The sequence below is a fragment of the Lissotriton helveticus genome, chromosome 8 (assembly GCF_964261635.1).
Source record: "Lissotriton helveticus chromosome 8, aLisHel1.1, whole genome shotgun sequence".
Classification (NCBI taxonomy): Eukaryota; Metazoa; Chordata; class Amphibia; order Caudata; family Salamandridae; genus Lissotriton; species Lissotriton helveticus.
Window position 1 is genome coordinate 484,226,926 of NC_136069.1, and position 21,564 is coordinate 484,248,489.

Sequence of the window (21,564 nt, forward strand, 5' to 3'; positions counted from 1 at the left end):
TCTGAATTCCATCTTAGCTTCTGTACCAAGTCTGTGCCTTTCCTGTTCCCTGGCCTGTATTTTGCCAAGTCTTCCCATTTCCCATGATTTGCTGCCCACTAAGTCCTTTTGTCTTCTCTTGTTCCCAGTGGCTGTTCCATAGTTCTGTGTCTCTGATCTTCAATATGGGAGAGATTTCCAGAAACATTCCCTGTGCTCCCTTACCTGCCTCTTGTCTCACTCCCTGCCTTCCACTTCTTGTCTTCATTTAAATTATTTTAATTACGCTTCCGATTTAAAAATAACATAGTAATGTCTCCAAACGTACAACGATTTACCGAAACCTAATCAAAAGTAACACCATTTGACTTCCTTGGTACACTTTCCAGGAAGCATTAATATATTTGCTTTTAGGGTTTTTGAGATTCCTTTCATTTTGGGGGGTAAAGGAAGGCAAACTTAAATTCTAAATATAAAATATAAAGTTCTATGGACTTTGGTGTTCAAGCATCACATATTACTACATAGCAGCTCTCTCTTAGTGCCTAGTGTACTTCTGTGCCCTGCCTCAAAGAACAAGCATTTACAATGCAACGGTCGCAGCATTGCAAAAGTTAGAGCTATTAGCATTGTAAATGAACGCGACTTTAAGGTCTTGACATTGTAAATGGCAAGGCGAAAACAAATAAAAAAAAGCCTGAATGACTTCACACAAACAAATAAAGGAGTGAACGAACAAAAGAATGCGATTAAAAAAAATAAACCAACACACAAAGCTGACCGGGGAGCCTCTGGGTGTTGCTAAAAATGTCTTACAGAGCAGGTGCAGTTTGTTGGAGTTCCTCTACTTTCCAAGACATTGACTTTATTCCAAGAGGTCCATCTGTCAGTCATCGGCCTCAACCTGGAAACAGATTACACTGGAAAAAAAACCTTGGGTGGCAGAAGGCACAAAACCATCCAATAGTAAGCCTGGTGCCACATTAGCGGCAGGGCACCCATGTCCGCCACTGTCGAGAGAGCCTGGCCTGTCTGATATCATCTAGCGCTCCTCTCGTACCCGGCGTCGTTTTGGCGCTATACAATCAAGTGACCGGGGAATATGCGATTGTTCTTTTTCAAGCTTGCGCGAACTGACCCTGTGGCAGCCATTTCACGCACGTCTAATGCCCCGGCCAGCCCGAGCTCACAAATATAATGCCAAAGTGGCAGTTTGGCAATATCAAAAATCCGAATCAAGAGGACACCCAGGGCAGCTCTAGGGCAGTCTTAATGATAAATAGTGCCACGGCGCACCCCATTGAATGAATTGTCTCTTTGCAATTAAATAATCGGCGATAAAGCGATTTTTTTACGGTCGGGTTAAAAGAGGGGTCTGTCCTGTAGGACTTCAAACCCATTATTAGTTACACAGCCGCATTGCAGCAGCTGGCGCGTTAGCCTTTCGAGATGTATTTCTGCATTGGAACCAATGACCCGCATCCCCACACACATCGCAGCAGCAGGCATATTGACCTTAAGCTATCTTTAAATGTCAAGGCGCCTGTGGCCTTAAGGAGGCGGGATAACCCATGTGCCTTGTTAGGCTCCAGGCACTACAGGTAGTGAGCGTTTACCAGCCACCTGAAGGGTGCATGCTTTTAGCCGGAATGGCATACATATTCTCAGCAGTAGACAAATATTTACTGACTTGAAGAAGTAAACTTAAACATGCTACCCCCACATACACACGGATTGAAATGTAAGCCATGTGACGGTGAGCTATGGCCAACCGCCCCCACACAGAACCTAACATAGTCCATGCAGAACCATGGCCGAGCCGGCTGCTCGCTCACCAATATGTGTGCACATAAACAGGGTGAGGCTGACCACTAGCCTTGTGACCGCAACCAGCCAGGCCGAACAGAAAGCTCAACGAGAAGGGGGCCGGATTCGAGTTGTGGGTGAGCCGGTCGAAGGTTGCGGATGCGTAGATGGCGAGGCGCGGGAGCACAGGGTGTGGCCTGGCAGATCCAAGAGAGGGGTGGGGCCTCCCCTGGGTGATACAGGCCGGGGGGTGGAAGAGATGGGCGGCTGCTGCGCAGCATTTCTTGCAATAGCACGGCCTGGCCGATGGGAGGGTCAGCAGGGGGGATTCCACGGACGCCCAGTTCGTTGCGAGGGCTGGCGGGTTAGATGTTGCACGTTACTCTACTACGTGCGCGGCAGTTGTTTATTTATTTATGCGTGTTTGTGTGTCGCGGATTTTGCCCGAAAGCGGCAGAGCGCTTCGCAATAGGAGCAGTAAGGATACAAGTAAACAAATTATAAAAGGACAACGCTGAGTTACACAAAGAACCAGCCAGCTTATCAGCGCCGCGCGCCTCTCTGCAGACTCCCCTGCATTCCAGAGAGGCGCGCGACGCGATCCGATCCTTTCCTGCCATGCTGTGGAGACAAGACCTGGCCGCGCGCACAACGTTATCCTATGGAAAAACGCTGCGCGCGGCCAGGTCTTGTCTCCCTTCGGCGTCTCAGACTGCTGAGACGCCGACAATAGTTCTCGGCGAGAACGCGCTTTCAGCGCGTTATTGCCGAGCCCTAATAAACTGGCTATATTCAGGAAAACATAGCTCATCTATTCTCACCTCATTGACCCTTTTAAAATTCATTCTATCTTCCATCCTTGGCCAGCATAAGATTTAATGATCCACTTCTCTTTTCAAGTAATCAAGCTTTCAGCTCTGTTTTTGAAATGGGCAATGCCAACAGATTGCACAGTTCAGAAATCGAGTTTTTTTACTTTTGTTTTTAAACTGGGTGATACTATCTTCATATTTACAGGTGCACTTTCAGATTTCTGGAGTTTGCATTTCGATTCAATTAGCGTTTCCTATCCAGGCTTCCACTATGTTATGAATGCTCAAATGTGTTCTCAGTCTTCTATTGCTTCTCCATATTTCTTATGAAGGGTCACTAATGACGTCATGAGCGTTCTTTGACAACAGCAGTTTTATTCAGATTGATAATTTTGTCTTCTCTTCACCTTCGCCTGTACTTTAATTTTCTTTCTTTCTTGGCCATTATTTTTGGAGTTAAATTCATGGAAGGATGGTGAAATTTTGGTATTGTTTCAGTTAATTAAAACCACAACAATACATTTTAAAAGAATCGACTAATGTGTTTAAAAGTTCTTAATATATAAGTGCAATCTCTGTTGATATGTTCTAAAACATTCTCAGTCTATTACCGAGTTTGTTATTTAAAATAGAATAAAGTGTAATTAAAATACAGTCTGTCTAACTTAGTTCAGAAGTTCTTGTTTTTTTTCTCTTTTAAGTTCCGGAGAGCTCTCTCCCCGAGCTACCACAGTTGTGTTATCCTTTTGAGGACAGGGTGCCAGGGTGTGCTTTAGCGCTTGGGAGTGGGCTGCAAGGAACTTTAGTAGTAGGCAGTTCAATCGCGTGTCTACTGGGTTCAAGGTTGCCATAATTGCAGATCTGCACGTTCTTATGCCCCGCTCGTTCATAGACTTTTTTAAAAGAGAGCTTCGAGCTTGAGCTAGATTCGGGCAGATACAGACAAGATGAATGAAGTCCTCGTTACTCCTCCCGCATAGTCTACAGATTTTGGGTCCGTCGTGCACCCAGATTGGTTGGTCCATAGTCGATGGAAATTTCCCCAAACGGAGTCCCATTAATTTCTGTTTTCTGTGAGCTGGGAATGTGATTGTTAGATATGGGGCTGCCACGAGTGTTTTGTAGTTTGATATGACCATCCATGCGTGTTTTCTGGTACTAAACGTGGCTTTATCGAGTAAGAGGGAGTGGAATTTTGTCGACTTGTTTATAGCATGTTTGAACGCCGGGTAAGGCAGGTTGAGTTCCCAAAGTTTTCTTGTTCCAGTCTCAGTTATGGCCTTTTCAAGATACTGATTGTATGGGGACTTAACATCAGATCTTATTTCTTCCCATAGTGCTTGGTGCAATTCCGAGGCTGACGTGTTCTGTTTCAGTGTATACCAGTACTTAATACTTGCGTACTTTCTTCCCAGTGTCTCATTTATTATTCCAAATTCTAACCTTGTCTGAGCTGGTGAGGCTCCCTGATGTATTTGGAAGGTGGATTTGAAGATGGCTGTCTGCATTTTGTTAAGCAGATCTGCGTCTTTCCCATGCAATCCTACACTGCCATATGACGGGGTTGGAAGAACTTTTGCTTTTATTGTTGCCAGTAGAGGTTTATATGATGGCCCCGTGAGCTTTTTAGCCAAAGATCCAAAAGCAAATGAGAGTGAGTTGGAACTCTGAGTGATGTACGACATTTGCTGCTGGTGGCTTTGTCGATTATCGAGTAGAAGCCCAAGTACTTGAAGTTGGACACGGCCTCTAGCTTTGTTCCCTCCAGGTAGATGTATGCGCTGGCTGTCCGCCGCCTGGTGATGAGCATTGTTTTTGTTTTTGTTGTGTTTATCTCCAGGTTGTTGTTTGTTATGAATTCTGCCAGCCCTGCTAATAACCTTTGGATGCCAATCTTCGTTAGGTTCAACAGTACCACGTCGTCCGCATAGGATAGATGAGTTAGCGGAAAGGAGCCAAGTTTAGGTGGATGGGATGGGATCTTATTCTGACTTGATGTTAGGTCTGCTATAAAAAGGTTAAAAAGATGGGGGGCTAGGACACAGCCCTGCTTTAGACCTTTGCTGGTATTCATTTTCCCTGAGAGCCGTGTTCCATTCCCCAATTTAACTTCCATCCAAGTGTTGGAATAAAGGAGTAAGATCCCTCTCAAGATTTTATCCGGGATGTTCCAACTGCGCAATTTCCTCCATAAGATGTTCCGATCTACACTATCGAATGCTGCCTTTAGGTCAATGAAACATAGGTGAAGGGGCTGTTTTCTTCGAAGATATTTATCGGCTAGCACTGAGAGAGACATAATATTTGTCAGTGTCCCAGTTCCTTTCCTGAAGCCTGTTTGGTTCAACGGTATTCTCTTTGTGTCGTCGGACCAATTTATTAGATCTTCCAGGACGAGGGATGCAAAGTACTTCGCCTCCACATCTAGGAGGGCGATCAGTCTGTAATTAGCTGGGGATGTTCTGTCTCCTCCTTTAAAGATTGGTGAGATTATGGAGCCTTGCCAACTTGACGGTATTTCGTTTTCACTTGTTATCTCTTCAAATAATTTTTTTAATTTCCTGCACCAAAAGTCCGGATCAGTTTTGTAGACTATTGGAGGGATCTCATTCGGCCCTGGAGCTCCGTTGCCACGTGACTTCCTTATGATTCTTCTTATGTCCTCTTCGCTATACCGTGCTTGTTTGACCTTATTTGTTGCGTCCTTCTTCTCCCGTGGGCTAACCACGTCACGGTGAAGCCTGGTTACCAAGAGATCCCCGTCTGGTGATGGATTTTCTCTGCGTTCATCCTTATTGTTTGATGTTTGCATGCAAGAGGTTCTAATTCCACCGCTGGGAGTGATACTCCCTTTTCTTTTTTGGGCCACTTTATTGGTAGTTTGTTGGAATGCTCCTGGGTTAGGCTGGTCTAGTGTTATCTCTGCGAACCTCTCTGTTAATAACGCGACCCAGTCCGCTTCTTGGACATTGGATGATGTTGGATTTGAAGGGTGATTTAAGCTGTTGATAATCCTCCAAAATGCGTTTGAGTTGGTGTTCTTGGCGGTGCAGAGTAATTTTGCCCAGAAGTCATCTTTCAGAGATCTTTTGTGTTCCCACATTTTCTTTTTATATTCTTTCTTGAGGTTTTGTCTTTGGACCCGGTCTTTGGATGACTTAGTTGTCTTTTTTAATGCTCTGGCGTTTCTCCTTATCTCTATTTTGAGTTTTGCCAGGTTCTTTGGCAGAGGAATTTTGTTAGTTGGAGGCTGTGATTTATTTGGAACGGACGTACTTGCTGGTAATTTTCCCGTAAAGCTCTCCCATTTTTGTATTTGGGTACCTGTTGTTAACCTCGCCCTCTATTTTTAGTCTCTGCACGTTTGCCTGCAGCTCATCGATGTTGGCCGTTGTCCAGTTAAGTCGTTTTAAGTTAGTGGTCGGAAGGTTATCTCCCACTGTATTGCAACTGTGATATTTGGTCAGTTTTAAATTGAAATAAATATGCTGATATGAATGATCACTTTTTGAGGTGTATTCTATTGAAAATTGCTGGACAAATGGCAATAGTGGAAGAGACTGCTGTGTAATCGAGCCTTGAGGCCGTCAAGGTTCCTAGATGGGTGTACTGCGGCGGATTGTCACCTTTGATTCTTCCGTTAAGGAACCGCAGCCCTAGGAATTCCAGGCTTGTTACCAGTTTTCGACCAATTGGATCGAATCGCTCTGTTTGCAGCTGAGTTTGAGGTTTGACATTCCAAAATTCATTGTCAGCTGCTATAATCTCATCATCCTCAGGCGTATAGATTAGATTTGAATTAAAATCACCTGTTACGATGATTTCCCAGGGTGGATTATAGTTTCGAGTATCCCTGATTATGGATACTAGCTGATCCAATGCGGCTTGTTTCTCTTTCACCTTTGGAGGTGCATAGAAGTTAACCAGTAGTGTCGCAGTTGGTCTGCCTGGCATAGATAGTTTTATTAATTGCATGTTTGGCCCATAAGGGGCTATTTGTTCTGAGTTAATCTTGATGTCCGACGCGATATAAACTGATAAACCCCCTTTTGGTCGACCATAGAGGACATTTTTCCTTGCTGGTATATTGAAGTGAGTGTACCCAACAAGAGGTAGCTCCTCCAATGCCCATGTTTCTTGGAGGGCAATGATGTCGCATGCTGTCCAATTGTGGGGGGGCAAGCCTTCTTCCATCCATTTCCTGGATCCGGCTATATTCCAGGACAATAGGTGGAGGATTTCCTGGGTACTATCCTTTTGGGGTTTTTTGGGAGGTCAATTATTTTTCTGTTTGTTTAATGTGTCTGTTAGCCAGCGCCAGTAGGCGGCGTCATCCTTGGAGTTTATTTGGTTACCTGTTGTAGTTAGGGGATGGATTGTCGGTGAAGGGCTGTTCCCTCTAGCGTTCCGTAGTACTGAAGTTGCCTGCTCCTTTTTTTCTATCCGATTTTCTTTTTTCCCTTTTGTCGCCGGACGAGCTTCAAGAGGGCCTGGGTAGCGTGGTTTTACCGGCCTGGAAAGTCTTATGCCCCATGAATCGAACCTCTCTCTAAAGGATAGTATTAACTGGGCGGTTTCTGCTGTTCCCCATGTTGTTAATGTTTGTTCCAATCAAGTTCAAGTTCAAGAATTTGTATAGCGCACTACTCACCCAGAGGGTCTCAAGGCGCTTGGGGAGGGGGACGTTATTTGTCGAATAGCCATGTTTTAAGTTCTTTTCTGAAGGCGATGTGGTTTTGAGTAAGGCGGAGGTGAGTGGGGAGTGAGTTCCAGGTCTTGGCAGCAAGGAATGAGAAAGATCTGCCACCCATGGTGGATCTTCGGATGCGCGGGACAGCGGCGAGGGCTTGATTGGACGATCCTAGTTGTCGGGTGGGTTTGTAGAATGACAGTCGAGTGTTGAGGCATTCGGGTCCTAGATTGTAGAGGGCTTTGTGTGCGTGGGCGAGAAGGCGGAAAGTAATTCTTTTATTGACGGGAAGCCAGTGAAGATCTTTTAAGTGTCCGGAGATGTGATCTTGGCGAGGGACGTCTAATATGAGTCTCGCTGATGCGTTTTGGATCCATTGGAGTTTTTTCTGTAATTTTGCTGTGATTCCGGCGTAGAGGGTGTTTCCATAATCCAGTCGACTCGTGACCAGTGCGTGGGTGACAGTCTTTCTTGTCTCGAGGGGGATCCAGCGGAAGATCTTTTTGAGAGTGCGAAGTACGTTGAAGCAGGAGGATGAGACTGCGTTGACTTGTCTGGACATCGAGAGAGAGGAGTCTAGGATGAAGCCGAGGTTACGTGCATGGTCTGTGGGTGTGGGTGCTGTGCCCAGAGCGGAGGGCCACCAAGAGTCGTCCCAGGCAGTGGGGGAAGATCCTAGGATGAGCACCTCCGTTTTGTCTGAGTTGAGCTTTAGGCGGCTATGATTCATCCATTCGGCTACATCTTTCATGCCTTCGTGAAGATTGGTTTTGGCGTTGTTGGAGTCTTTGGTGAGGGAGAGGATAAGCTGTGTGTCGTCGGCGTAGGAGATGATGTTACGGTTGTGTTGACGCGCGATGGAAGCGAGTGGACTCATGTAAACGTTGAAGAGGGTGGGACTGAGTGAAGATCCTTGTGGTACACCACAGATGACTTCGGTGGCTTCGGAGTTGAAAGGGGGAAGTCGGACTCTTTGGGTTCTCCCAGCGAGGAATGAGGTGATCCAGTTCAAGGCTTTTCCTTGTATTCCAATGTTGCTGAGGCGTTGTATAAGGGTACTGTGGCAGACTGTGTCGAAAGCGGCGGAGAGGTCGAGTAGAATGAGGGCCACTGTTTCACCGTTGTCCAGTAGAGTTCGGATGTCGTCAGTAGCTGCAATTAGGGCAGTTTCGGTGCTGTGTTTGGCTCGAAATCCGGATTGGGATGGGTCTAGGGAGTTGTTGGATTCCAGGAAGGCGGCGAGCTGGCTGTTGACGGCTTTCTCGATGACTTTGGCCGGGAATGGGAGGAGGGAGATGGGCCGGTAATTTTTAAGTTCGGAGGGGTCTGCTGTGGGTTTCTTCAGGAGGGCGCTGAGTTCGGCGTGTTTCCAGCTTTCTGGAAAGGTGGCAGAGTTGAATGAGCAGTTGATGACATCACTGAGATGGGGTGCGATGATGGAGTCTGCTTTGTTGAAGATGTGGTGGGGGCAGGGGTCAGTTGGCGAGCCAGAGTGGATTGAGTTCATTAGGCGGATCGTTTCTTCAGTTGTGATTGGGTTCCAGGCGCTGAGGGTGTTGGTTGGTGGGGTTGGATCTGAGGTGGGTGGGGAGGGATAAGCGCTGTGAGTGTTCTTAAAGCTGTTGTGGATGTCGGCAATTTTGTTGTAGAAGAAGGAGGATAGCGCGTTGCAGAGGTCTTGGGAAGGAGTAATGTCGTTGGATGCTGCGGAGGGGTTGGTGAATTCTTTGACGATGTTGAAGAGTTCCTTGCTGTTGTGGGAGTTGTTGTCGAGGCGATCCTTGAATGCTGATTTCTTGGCGGATCGAATCAGTTGGTGGTGTGTTCGGGTGGCTGCCTTAAGTGTGGCCATGTTGTCTATGGTCGGGATTTTTCTCCATGTTTTCTCCAGGGTAGCTTCTTGGATTTTTTAAGGTCATCGTTGAACCAGGGAGCCTTTTTGTTGGTTGATTTGATCTGGTGTTTTTTCAGGGGTGCTAATTCGTCAGCACTGTGGGTGATCCATTGCTTGAGATTGGTGGCTGCTTGGTTTGGGTCCAATGAGAGGGTGGGAGGGTTTTGATTGAGTGATGTGAGGAGTTGGTCGGAGGTGATTTTATTCCAGTTTCTACGAGGAATGGGTTGTGGGCGGTTGTTGTTTAGGGTGGATTTGTAGCTGAAGTTGACACAGCTGTGGTCAGTCCAGTGGAGGGCTGTGGTGTGATTGAAGGAGATGTGCTTGCTGGAGGTGAAGATAGGGTCGAGCGTGTGTCCGGCTGCGTGGGTGGGGGCGTCAACGAGTTGTTTGAGTCCGAGATTGGCCAAGTTGTCCAGAAGGGAGGTGGTGTTGCTGTCGTGTTTGTTTTCAAGGTGGTAGTTGAAGTCGCCTAAAAGAATGTAGTTATCGGAGGCGAGGGCATGTGGGCTGACGAAGTCCGTGATGTCATCGTTGAATTGGGTGCGGGTGCCTGGGGGTCTGTAGATGAGGGTGCCTCTGAGTGTGGTCCTAGGGTCTGTGTGGATTTGAAAGTGGAGATGTTCTGCGGATGTAAGATTATCATCGGTGCTGGTAGTGACTTTGATGGTGTTCTTATGTACGATGGCGATGCCTCCTCCAGTTTGGTTGGTACGATCTTTACGGGTAATCTTGTAGCCGTCTGGTATGGCTATGGCGATGTCGGGTGCTGATGATGTGTTCATCCATGTTTCTGTAAGGAAGGCGATGTCAGGTGAAGCAGTGTCGAGTAGGTCCCAGAGTTCCGTAGCGTGTCTGTGGACCGAGCGGGTGTTGATCAGGATGCACTTCAGGTGGTTAGCGTCGGGGCGGCGTGTGACGTAGGGGGGTTTGGTGATGGTCCTGGAGCAATTGAACTTGCAGGAGAGGCAGGTGAATGGACCATGGGTACGTCCAGGGGTGGCTACGCAGCATTGTGATGTGCGACCGGTGTTGAGGGCGAGGAGGGACGCGACATCATATGTGATTGTGGTGGACTGGGTACGGCGGGGGCCAGGGGGTCTGGCGCTGGGCGCGGTCCAGGCGTAGACGGGCTTACCTTTGGCGCACCTTCGGCGTGACCGCTGCGCGTGAATGCATCTGTCATATATGGATAGTGGGAGGGGCGAGGGGCGAGGGAGGATGATCTTGGAGGCGGGGGGCGGGGCGGAGAGCCGGGCTGGGGGTCGTCACAACAACAACAAGATGGCTGCAAGCCAAAAAGCGAGCGCGACGAGTTAGGGCACAGGTCAGGTAATGGCGGTCGTCAAACGCCAGTGGGGTCGGCGCTATAAGGCACTGCAGGCACAGGCAGCAGAATGAATATTTGAATACAATTCAGTAATTCCAAACGGGGCTGAGGCACAAGCAGCGCGAGCAGCGCTAGCTAATCAAGGTTCTGAAATCACAGGCACAAGCAGCGCGAGCAGCGCTAGCTAATCAAGGTTCTGAAATCACAGGCACAAGCAGCGCGAGCAGCGCTAGCTAATCAAGGTTCTGAAATCACAGGCACAAGCAGCGTGAGCAGCGCTAGCTAATCAAGGTTCTGAAATCACAGGCACAAGCAGCGTGAGCAGCGCTAGCTAATCAAAGTCTTTTTAAAAAGAAATCACAGGCACAAGCAGCGCGAGCAGCGCTAATTACATAAATAAGTGATTGCTGTTTAGTAATTAAGGCACAGGCACAGGCGGTGTGAGCAGCGCTACGATACCAGGGTGGGATTCGCAGCAGCAAGGGGAGCGACCTCCTTCGAGGATCTCGGGACGGTCACAGCGCTACGAGCGATGGGACGGGCAGGATATTCACAGTGGGAGGGAGGATGATCTTGGAGGCGGGGGGCGGGGTGGAGAGCCGGGCTGGGGGTCGTCACAACAACAACAAGATGGCTGCAAGCCAAAAAGCGAGCGCGACGAGTTAGGGCACAGGTCAGGTAATGGCGGTCGTCAAACGCCAGTGGGGTCGGCGCTATAAGGCACTGCAGGCACAGGCAGCAGAATGAATATTTGAATACAATTCAGTAATTCCAAACGGGGCTGAGGCACGAGCAGCGCTAGCTAATCAAGGTTCTGAAATCACAGGCACAAGCAGCGCGAGCAGCGCTAGCTAATCAAGGTTCTGAAATCACAGGCACAAGCAGCGTGAGCAGCGCTAGCTAATCAAGGTTCTGAAATCACAGGCACAAGCAGCGTGAGCAGCGCTAGCTAATCAAAGTATTTTTAAAAAGAAATCACAGGCACAAGCAGCGCGAGCAGCGCTAATTACATAAATAAGTGATTGCTGTTCAGTAATTAAGGCACAGGCGGTGTGAGCAGCGCTACGATACCAGGATGGGATTCGCAGCAGCAAGGGGAGCGACCTCCTTCGAGGATCTCGGGACGGTCACTAGTTGTGAACTAGTTGTGTCTTGCTTGCAAAATTTGACTGAGAGTAGGTCCGTGTTAGTTAGGTGTTGAAGCCCTTCAATGTTGGCGTAAAGTTTAAACAAATTTCCCCTATTGAGGATGTCATGCTGCCCCTGAGTTTCGTATTCCGGGGTAAAAAAGAGTTGTTTGAGATATAAGTTGTCATTGCTAGACCAGTTCTCAGGGCCTTTCCCTAGTTCTGGTGTGTTGTCTGGGCTGATTTTGCAGTGGGGCCCGGTCCCGGCGGATGTTTGTGTTCCGTGCGTATCGATTACTTGTGCGCGCTGGGATATCGTGGTCATTATGGTCTGGTTATTCACTTTTGTTGAGCCTCCATTCGTGGCTGTGTTAGTCTGGGGGGCTCTGATGTACTCAGACTCTGTTCCTCTCCCTGGAGTGGCGTCCTCGTTGTGGTTCAAGTTTATGTGACGGACTCCATGCCTTAGTAGTATTTTTATACCCGCAGAAGGGGGGTAGACTTTTTCCACCCCAGACCCGGCTTTTCCAGTTTACGGTTCTTTCATTTATTTTTGATGGTACCTCCTGGTTGTTATTTACGTTAGTAGGTATGCCCTCTATTGTGGAATCTTGTAACGTACCTTGAGACCTGCTTTGTCTTAGGATTGTTTCTTCTCTGCCTTGTAGGCAGTGTTTGGTTCCTTCTTGTCGTTTTTCTTGGGTGACGTCGCATCTTTGTCTGGTTGGTGTTAGTTTTTTATTCTCGGCCTCCTCTTGGTATTTTCCGGGGATCTCCGAGGTTGTAGGTAGGCCTGGAGGGCCGGTTGGTTGTAATGTACTGCCGGTTTCTATGCGGCTTCCTTTTTCCACTGCATCAATTATCTGTGTTCCGTTGCCCAAGACCAACCTCGGCTGTGCGTCTCTGTTGTTTTTTTTTTCGCCTACGGCCGTTAATACTGTGCGTATGCCAGCGTTGCTTATCGTCTCTGTGCGAAGGGCCTCCCTTTCTTTTTTTGTTAGGAGCTCTTGTCCTGATGAGTTGTGTGTTTGATCAAATGAGACGCTGGATTGAATCGTCGTATTTGGTGTTTCCTCCTTGTTTATAGCTGAGGTAAATATGGGGAATATTCTGGTACCTTCTTCCGCGTGTCCTGTTGGTTGTTTATTCCTTGCTTTCCTTTCCCGTTTTTTTTGTCGCCTTGTTAAGGAAGTTTTTTTGTTTGGAGTTGTTATGTTTACTGCTGGACTTATTTCTGCCCTGTTCTTTCCTTTAGATGTATCCGTTTCTGGGATCTTAACGGTATTATGGTCAGTAATTTTTTGGGTTAAATTTACTGTTTCTGGACCGGTAGCATGGTTGTGATCGATAATTTTCCTGGTTGAATTTTCATTAGAAAAATGTGGATCTGATTTTCTTGCAGCCAGTATTTGTTCTAATAGATTGGGAAGGAGGTTTAATTTGTCTATAATAGGACCGCAGGTGCAGGGACTCTGTTCCAGTGTATACTTTGATTGAGCTGTTATTATCAGATTATTTAGTTTATCCAGTTTGTTGTCGATACCCGCAATGTAGTGGGCTCTGGTGTTCATTAAGTCGACTTGGATATCCATTTTGTCGGATTGCCAGTTTAAAGCCTTTACTGTTGATTGAAGTGTTTCTATTGTAGAGAGAAACAACCCTGAGTTGCTTACACTAGTACTCTGTTCGTAATTCTGATTGAGTGGCAAATCAGCTCGTTCTTGGGGAAGTGAGGAGTTGCCCGGTTTTGGAGCAACAGTTCTTCCATCTCTGGGGTTTTCCACTGTTTTTCCTTTGCTTTGCAGTTGAGTAGACTGCCTTTCCTCGTTTGTGTTGCCTAGTTTTTTATCTGAGATTTCTTCCCTTTTGTAGTTGGTTATACTTGTGTTTTGCCGCTTTTCCTTGTTTATTGTTGGGCTTGATGTGAGGCTTGCTGTGGGGCTTGATGGTTTTATTTCCCCCATGTTTTTTCCCCCTTTGTTTTTACTTGTGTCTTGCGTTAATTCGTTTTTTGATGTTGGACTTGATGTAGAATTTAATAGCTTCAGCCATGACGTTTCTGAAGTGTTCTGACTAGTCAATTCCATTTGGGTTGTGTTTTGTTCCCTGTGTATCTGGGCTTTGAGTATCTGGGGCTCTTTGTTAAGTAATTTCTGTATTTGCGGTGCTGTTGGGGGGTTTTCTGAATTGATTTCTGAGAATTTATTTAAAAAAGTTAGTGCTACTGTTGGTGTTTTGAGTTCTGCATTGGATGCTGATTTTTCTGTGCACGTCAATACTTCCTTCGTCCTCTTACTATCTAGGGTGGCCTCTGTTGTGGTTCCGGTTGCCTGTGTTCAACTCAAATCCAGCACAGAAATGTATCTTGTACTGCGTTTTTGCGGCGGGGAGGTTTCCTGGTCGAGACCCTCTCCAAGTTCATCCTGCATGTGGGCCATTGCTATGAATTCATCCTCGTACCTATTTTGGCGAGGTGAGCTAGTTAAATTCGCCCAAGGTACCTGGGGAGTTAGTTTCATGAATATTGATGTTGGGCCTTTGTTGCAGGAGACCTTCTCGGGGGTTAAAGGCGTAGGTAGGCCCGGATGGTCATTGTTACTACTATTTCTTCTTGGTGTACCTAGAGGTGTAAATCACATTTCTGTTGTGCTGCTGCATACCGAAGATCTAGGGACACGTGCTGCTGCAAACCGATGATCTAGGGACACGTATTTACAGCTTGTGGTGTTCGGTGGTTTGATGCCCTGCACCATTCAGGTTCTGAAATGCAACCTAATTTCTGGTGTAACAAGTACTAAACACTTATTCGGCATTAGAGCTCCCTTACCTGTCATTAATTCCTCTGGGTAACTGCTGCCGAACTCTACACACAATGAAATGCTGGACTGGAGAAGTGGTTCTGACCAATCAAGATGCAATGCAATACACACCATTCAAATCAATTAAGCATTGTGCTTCTGTGTTCATCCTTTGGGTGCATGGGTCAATTACTTGTGAACCACACATTTACCTTAAGCCAAGTATATGCTGCAAACAGTCAGCAAATCCAACAGAACACTTACTTGAGCCTTAAAGGCCCTCCAAAGGACATTGGCAGTAAAAGTTTGCTAAAGAGAGTTTGGGAGTGGATTCCAAAGCCAGGGACTGCCACTGTAGAAAACGTATCCAGCTAGGCAAATCGGCGTAAACTGGGTAATCACCGGAAGATGGGATATTGAATGAAGGTGATGCAGTGGGCCCGTGCCCACAAAAAACAGTGGGCCTTTTGTGTATACTTGGGCTCAAATGAATGGAACAAAATATAAGTTGCAGGGAGCCAGTGGAGAAACACATCCCCAAGCTTCCAACACATTGTCAAATTTACACAGACCTGAGATAAGTTTAACTACAATATTCTGATCCATTTGCAATTTTGTATCCTCCTATTGGCAAACCCAGATAAAAGGAACACGTGTAGTCCGATCTTGAGAATGCCGACAGCTACCCCTGGAGCTCAAACATGGGCAGCAAAAGAAGAGTGTTTTTCGGTGCTTTTTTTTATTACAACACAAGGAGATCACATAGTGTTAAAATCGTCCTCCGGAGGTAGACCCTTGTTTAAGTAGAATCAAAGGCTTTTAACCTCAGGCATATCTCAACATCGAGCTCACTAAAGAGAATCATTCGATGTTGCTTTAGCTTCTTACAAAACACCAAAACCAGTGGGAGTAACATTTCCAAGAGAGGGTATTGAAACTTTAAACCATAAAGTTAAATTAGCATTACTTATACCTCAGCAAGAACCGGAGGTAACCAGAAAGACACTGTACATGACTGTTTAGTCATGCAATATTACAAACCTTAAGTGACAATCTTCATGAAGAGGAAGAGGCTATATGGAAAAACATAGATGTAGATTCATTGCTGGAAGAATTTGAAAAATATCCTACTAGACCATCACCACTAGACATATGTGGCCCCTAAAGCCTATGGGGTCCAGATGGAGGAAGAAAACAAACTGGCTTGTTTTTGGATTAAGGCATTGAGCCGTTTGTAGAAAAAGTAAACAATATGGACCAATGTTGCTAACAGTAAATCAACAAAATAAGGAAGTAGAAGATGGCAAAATAGTTTTGAGTTCATGTCTACAGTTAGCCCTGTATTTTGCACCTATTTATATTATTTATTTATTTTAGTTACAGCTAATCGACAATGGTCAGCAGGGACAATATAATGCAGTGCTGTGTCATATTGTGTAGCTGGATCCAGGAATTACGTACATGCCCCCTTTCAGGGGCATTACAGATAAGAGGTTAATTTACAAGAGGTACTTTCATTGAAAGCAGAGGCCAAGGAAGGCAACCTTCTGCTATGCAATTTCAACTGCAAGGCACATGGTAGTATTGATTTTCAAGACTCTGGTCCGTGGGAACAATCAACCCCACCAAGATCACGAGGAAAGGCCTGAGGAAAATACATCTAGGGCTCCGCAACAATTACAAAATAATTTCTTAATTTCACTCCTACAACACACAACACCAATAAGAAGCAGAAACCTGTGAAACCAAAGAGGCAAATCTACAAGATGGATCGCATTCAATTACTACAGCAATAATTACAAGAACTTCTTCTAAAACCATCAGTATAGGAGATTTCTCTTGAGGAGCTGATCACAGGAGTATATCAAGTCTTTTTCCTTATTCCCAAGCAGGACCTCACATTGAGATCCGTACAGGACCTAAGCTTTGTAAAAACATAAAGACACTAAAGCTCAGATTACAGCAGTAAAAGAGATCATACCATTGTTGGAGGAAAACAACCTTCTGTCTACAATAGATCTGAAAGACACGTTTCCATATAAGTATGCATCCAGCTTGTCAGTAGTTTCTTGAGTTTGTGTGGAAAGGTGTACAGTACCAATTCAAGATACTACGGTTTGGCAAATGACATTCAAGAGTGTCAAATGTTTTGCAGTATGGTAGGAGTACATTTGAGACGTTCAGTAATAGACGTTTGTCCATACTTAGATGATGGACTAGTAAAGGGGAATTTATTTCAAGAATGGCAATACAGCACTCAGACAATAATAATAATAATAATAATCCACATTTGTATAGCGCACAATCACCCGTTAGGGTCTCTAGGCGCTGGGGGCCGTCGGGAAGATTAAGCAAGCTATTGCCCAGAGTCGCATGGTGCTGGGCTAACCTGCCGCCGGACCCGGGGATCGAACCCTGATCCCCAGATTCCAGCGTCAGTCGCCCTGGCCGCGGCGCCACACCTCTCACAATACTTCAGCTACTAACCCAAGGGGGATTCACAGTCATCCTGACCAAATCCTCTCTCAGGCCAAATAACCCAAATATTTTTCTGGAAGCATATCTGAATACAGAAAGAGAGTGGTGGCGTTGCAGCAACACATTCTCCTTTAATAAACATCTCAGTCTTGGACAGGGAGGAGAATAATGAGGACAATGAGTTGTTGGGAATGATGGCATCATGTATACATTTGATACCAAATACAAGATTTCACATGAAACTTCTTCAAGAATGGTGGACAAACCACAATATGTTAAACCCTCCAGTCCTAGCATCCATCAACATAGACCATACTTACTGCCTCTTGAGCACAGATTTCCTTGCAGGGAGAGTGTTCCAAAGCCAAACTAAGAACACGATTGCATAAATTCTAACAGACCGTACAACGGCAATGTTTTACCTAAACAAATGGGGAGAAATGATGCTTAGGACATTTGTCATTGGGTCATTGTAGGAAATATAATACTTGTAGCACTGTATCTGCCTGGGGCAGACAATGTAAATACGCATACTTATTTATGCAGACAGACCTGAATCTCCCATGAGTGTAAGGCAAAAACAGACATCAGTCAGCAAGATATAAAAAATGGGGCACCCTAGATAGACATAGGCCTCTTCACCACAAAAGAAAACTCAAAATGGCCTGACTGAATCGAGACATTACTTCTCTGAGGCGGGGCAATGTGCTGTCAATTAGTTAAAATGGGATATTTGCTACTGCTTTTCCTTCTATTCCAGTCATTCCAACTGTAATAATGTCTGGGTCAAGTATGAGAGGAATACGATTCTAATTCAAGCCAGGGGGACACATTAAGCAAGACATTCATATCTAAATATTCATCACAGCACAAGGAAATCATGGACCTTTGATCATGGAACATGTATCTATTGACAATACAAGAGGAAATGAATAATCAGCCAGATTCTCTGAGCTTGCAACTAGTAACCTAGATCAGATCCTAGAATTTCAACATTTAGGATTGCATAAAGATAATTATGCAGGTTTGGAAATCATGCACAACACTTTATTATGCAGCAAAGTGAATGAAGTACACCAAATAGTGTTTGAAACATCAGTTTGCAAAAATACTTGCAGATCAGTGATTTTAAGATACCCATTGTATTCATTAGACTGTGACCTTTGGTATGCATAGCTCGGGGTGCATCTGTTGACTAATGCAGCCTAGATTAAGGGAAGGTATCAAACACCGCCATTTTACAATTCCTTGGTGTAAAAAGCAGATGCAGCTTCTACTCCTAAATGGTGTTTATATTTAGCTGTAACATGGTTGATGAAAGCCTTTTAATCCTATGCATGACACAAACCTCAACCACTTAACATGACGGACAGCTTTGGCAGTGACTGTTACATCATTGATAAGAGTAGATGAGTAACAGGGCTTACATGTTCAGGGACCATACCTAATTATACACTAAGAAAACAGTGAGATGCAAACACACACCATGCATTACTAAAGTGGTTTTGACTTTTCATATTAACCCACAATATCAATTACCTGCTTTGATTTCCAAATTCAGCAGAAAGGGCGTTATATAATTAGGATGTTAGAAGATCTATTGTTTCATATACAAGAAACTAAAAATGTTGGGAAGGCTATGCAGTTTTATTGGTGCAGATGCAGTTCAAGTTATAGGCTCAGCAATGATTAAAGGAACTATAGCAAGGTGCATTGTACAGGCAATATAAATGTGTTTCACTTTTTGAAATAAAAGTCTGTAGGTAATAACGAGCGCAAAAGGAAGCAACATTGGCATTTATGGGCAATGTCTTAATTTATGACATTTGTACCACAGCTACTTGGTTATCTAGAGCCAAGTTTACAGAACTTTACTGTGTAGTCATCCCATCAGAAAGGGAGGTGATAAGTCAGTTTTAAAACATTTGTTAGGCATTGCTAGTTCTTCAATCCCTCCTTACCTCTGGGGGTAATATTGCTACTTGATCAGTGCACAGAATGTGAACCTAGAATAGATTTATGGTGCACAAAACAAACTAAGTTGACGTCTGTAATAATACTTTGCATCTTAAAACTGTTCTAGATTCACGTCACCCTCACAACTCCCGAGTGAAGAAAGGAAATCATTGCTAGGTCAGAAAAGAAACAATCACAAACTATGTTTAAAAAAACACCCAATAATTAAGGGTGGGTGTAGTTGGCGGAGTACTACTACACCGAATTCCACAAAGTTGAACAAAAACTCTGAATTCCGCAACTTTGCTCCATCAGACTCCCAATTAATAAAACAGGAACCTCATATACTTTTGGTAAAGTAACAAGTATGTCTGTCTTTACATGCTGAAATGCATATAGTTATTTCGCAAAAGTGAAAAGGAAAATTTAGCAAGCAGTGAGAGATGTGATGATTTTGGGATCCTCCCTAACCTAGGGAGAGAACCAAGCAGATGCCTTCAAAACAAAGAGCACATCTTGCTCAAGGATTCAGTGGTGGTCCCATCCTCTTAGGACCACCCCAAGCACAGTTATTGGCAAGAATAGAATCCCAATCAAAGGTCCTTCAAAGCATTATGGGCCAAGATTAGCAGTGGGCAGTGAATATTATAGGATCCAATATCAAAATAATTCTACAAAGAGCTGCAGTTCAACTAGTCGTTACTAGGTGTCATCTCGAGTCAAATGCAAAAGCATTGAAGTTATTATTACATCAATTTGCAGTTCCACTAGTCGGTACTAGGTGTCCCTCATGAGTCAAATGCAAAAGCTTGATGTAATCATTTCAATGCTTTTGCATTTGACTCGTGAGGGACACCTAGTAACGACTAGTTGAACTTTAGCCCAAATTGTTTCTTTTGCAGTCTATTACTATGACACTATTTTAAAATCACTTTACTAGCTATTTATCCAAACTCGTATCTACTTCAAGGTGGCTTGTATTGTCACCACAGCTTGTATGTCTTGAGTCCTAATTTTATTGTGCAACAACTTATTTACCTTTTACCCCACAAAATTCTCTATTTATCTAAACACAAACTGTCTCTTGTACCCAGATGCAAAAGAGGGAGGGGGTTTACCTTTCTCGTTTCAGGCACCATCAAAGTGAAATTACCTCACACTGCCTCTCAGATCCATTTCCTATCATGTGCTTTCTAGGCATATGCAAAAATCACTGTTAATATCTTCCTTAGCCCTTCTGTCAGCGACTGTTTTGAAACAAGAGGCCCTGTAGTGCCTGAAAATGCTCAAGCTGGAAGTGCAGGTCATTAATATTCAGTTTGGTAACATAACCTGACAATGTCAGCTTGTATAGAGAGTCATACACATCTGGGGAAAAAGAGTTATTCACAAGAAGTACTAAGAACAGTCTTGGTTTGGGAAGATAATAGATTTTGTGATTCAAGAAATTCAGTTTTCCCATTGAGAATTATATTCTGATTCCAAAAACGAATGGCTTTTCAAACGCACATTATTGATAGCCCGGATGCCAAAAGTGTGTGAGCCATCATTTGAATTGAAAATGTCCCTATCCGAGTACCTCAGTGCACCGACAGGTCCCCTTTTGCTCAAACGCAGTACTGCCCAATGCCCGGGGCCACCAGCTGCGGCATAGCTTACTAGTCTGGAAAAAGACAGGAAACTTCTCCACGTCACCCTGTCCACCAAAGTGTTTTTGAATAAGGTTTTTAATAGAAGTTGTTTTCTTGTGGCAAACCCTTTGTCAGAGCGATCCTGAACGTATCCTTCACACCAAAAAACGAAGAGCTGAGAGGATTATACTTTCTATAGTCCTTCCTATTTATATAATTATACTTCGTTCCACTTGAATCTATTTGTAGAAATCACAGAATGGGGAAGCCCTAAGGGTTTTTAATATTGCCCTCACCCACTAGGTAGTGACATGCTTCATCGTAGGGCCGCTGACAGACCCTGATGCAGACCAACATCCACGGTGGAGCACAAAATGTTTTAGGGATTATGCTAGGGATACACTTTGCAAATAAAATAAGAAGTTACAACTATCTATGAGGGTACCCTCGCCATTATTTTTATGTTTGGGCCCTCCCGAGAGGATTAAAAATCTTGGGGCTGTACTTAGGGAATTTAAGTCCCTGTCACCCTCGCTGCTTTTATCGACATTTTTCTGACAATTATATGTGCCCACCAAGGGTCTATGGCCTTCCTCAGGATATAGATACCTTCAACAAGCCTCCCAAAATATTTAATATGTGGAGGTTTTTAAGTTACTGTACTTGCCAGTTGTAGTAACACTTCAGGAAGTTCCTAAAATGACAATAACGTTGTTTTTTTAGTCAACGCATTTAAAACATTCTCATTCATTGGTTCTATTTGTAACAATCACGCCACAGGGATTTGCCTCACTCCTAATTTCTACTTTAATTCTCACTACATATAGTGTAAACTCAATCACACACACATTTATATATACCACTCTCACATTACACCATCTGCAGTGTAGTAGCAGAGATGCACCTCTCTTTTTTATAGAAAATGCATAACTGTAGACCTAATAGCTAACCTGAATTTCCTATTTTTCGCTCTTAACTCGGGTGAGAGTGGGACGTCGTCCTATTGTCACACTGTGTGCAAGGTTAAACAGATTCATTTTATTTCAAATCAATACTTCTTTAT

At 44.7% G+C, this 21,564-nt stretch overlaps 1 protein-coding gene across 9 annotated transcripts in view; it reads left to right on the plus strand.

Moving 5' to 3' along the window:
• Positions 1-21,564, plus strand: part of ELF1 (E74 like ETS transcription factor 1) — a 526,009-nt gene that overhangs the window by 492,696 nt on the left and 11,749 nt on the right. The window lies entirely within an intron of this gene.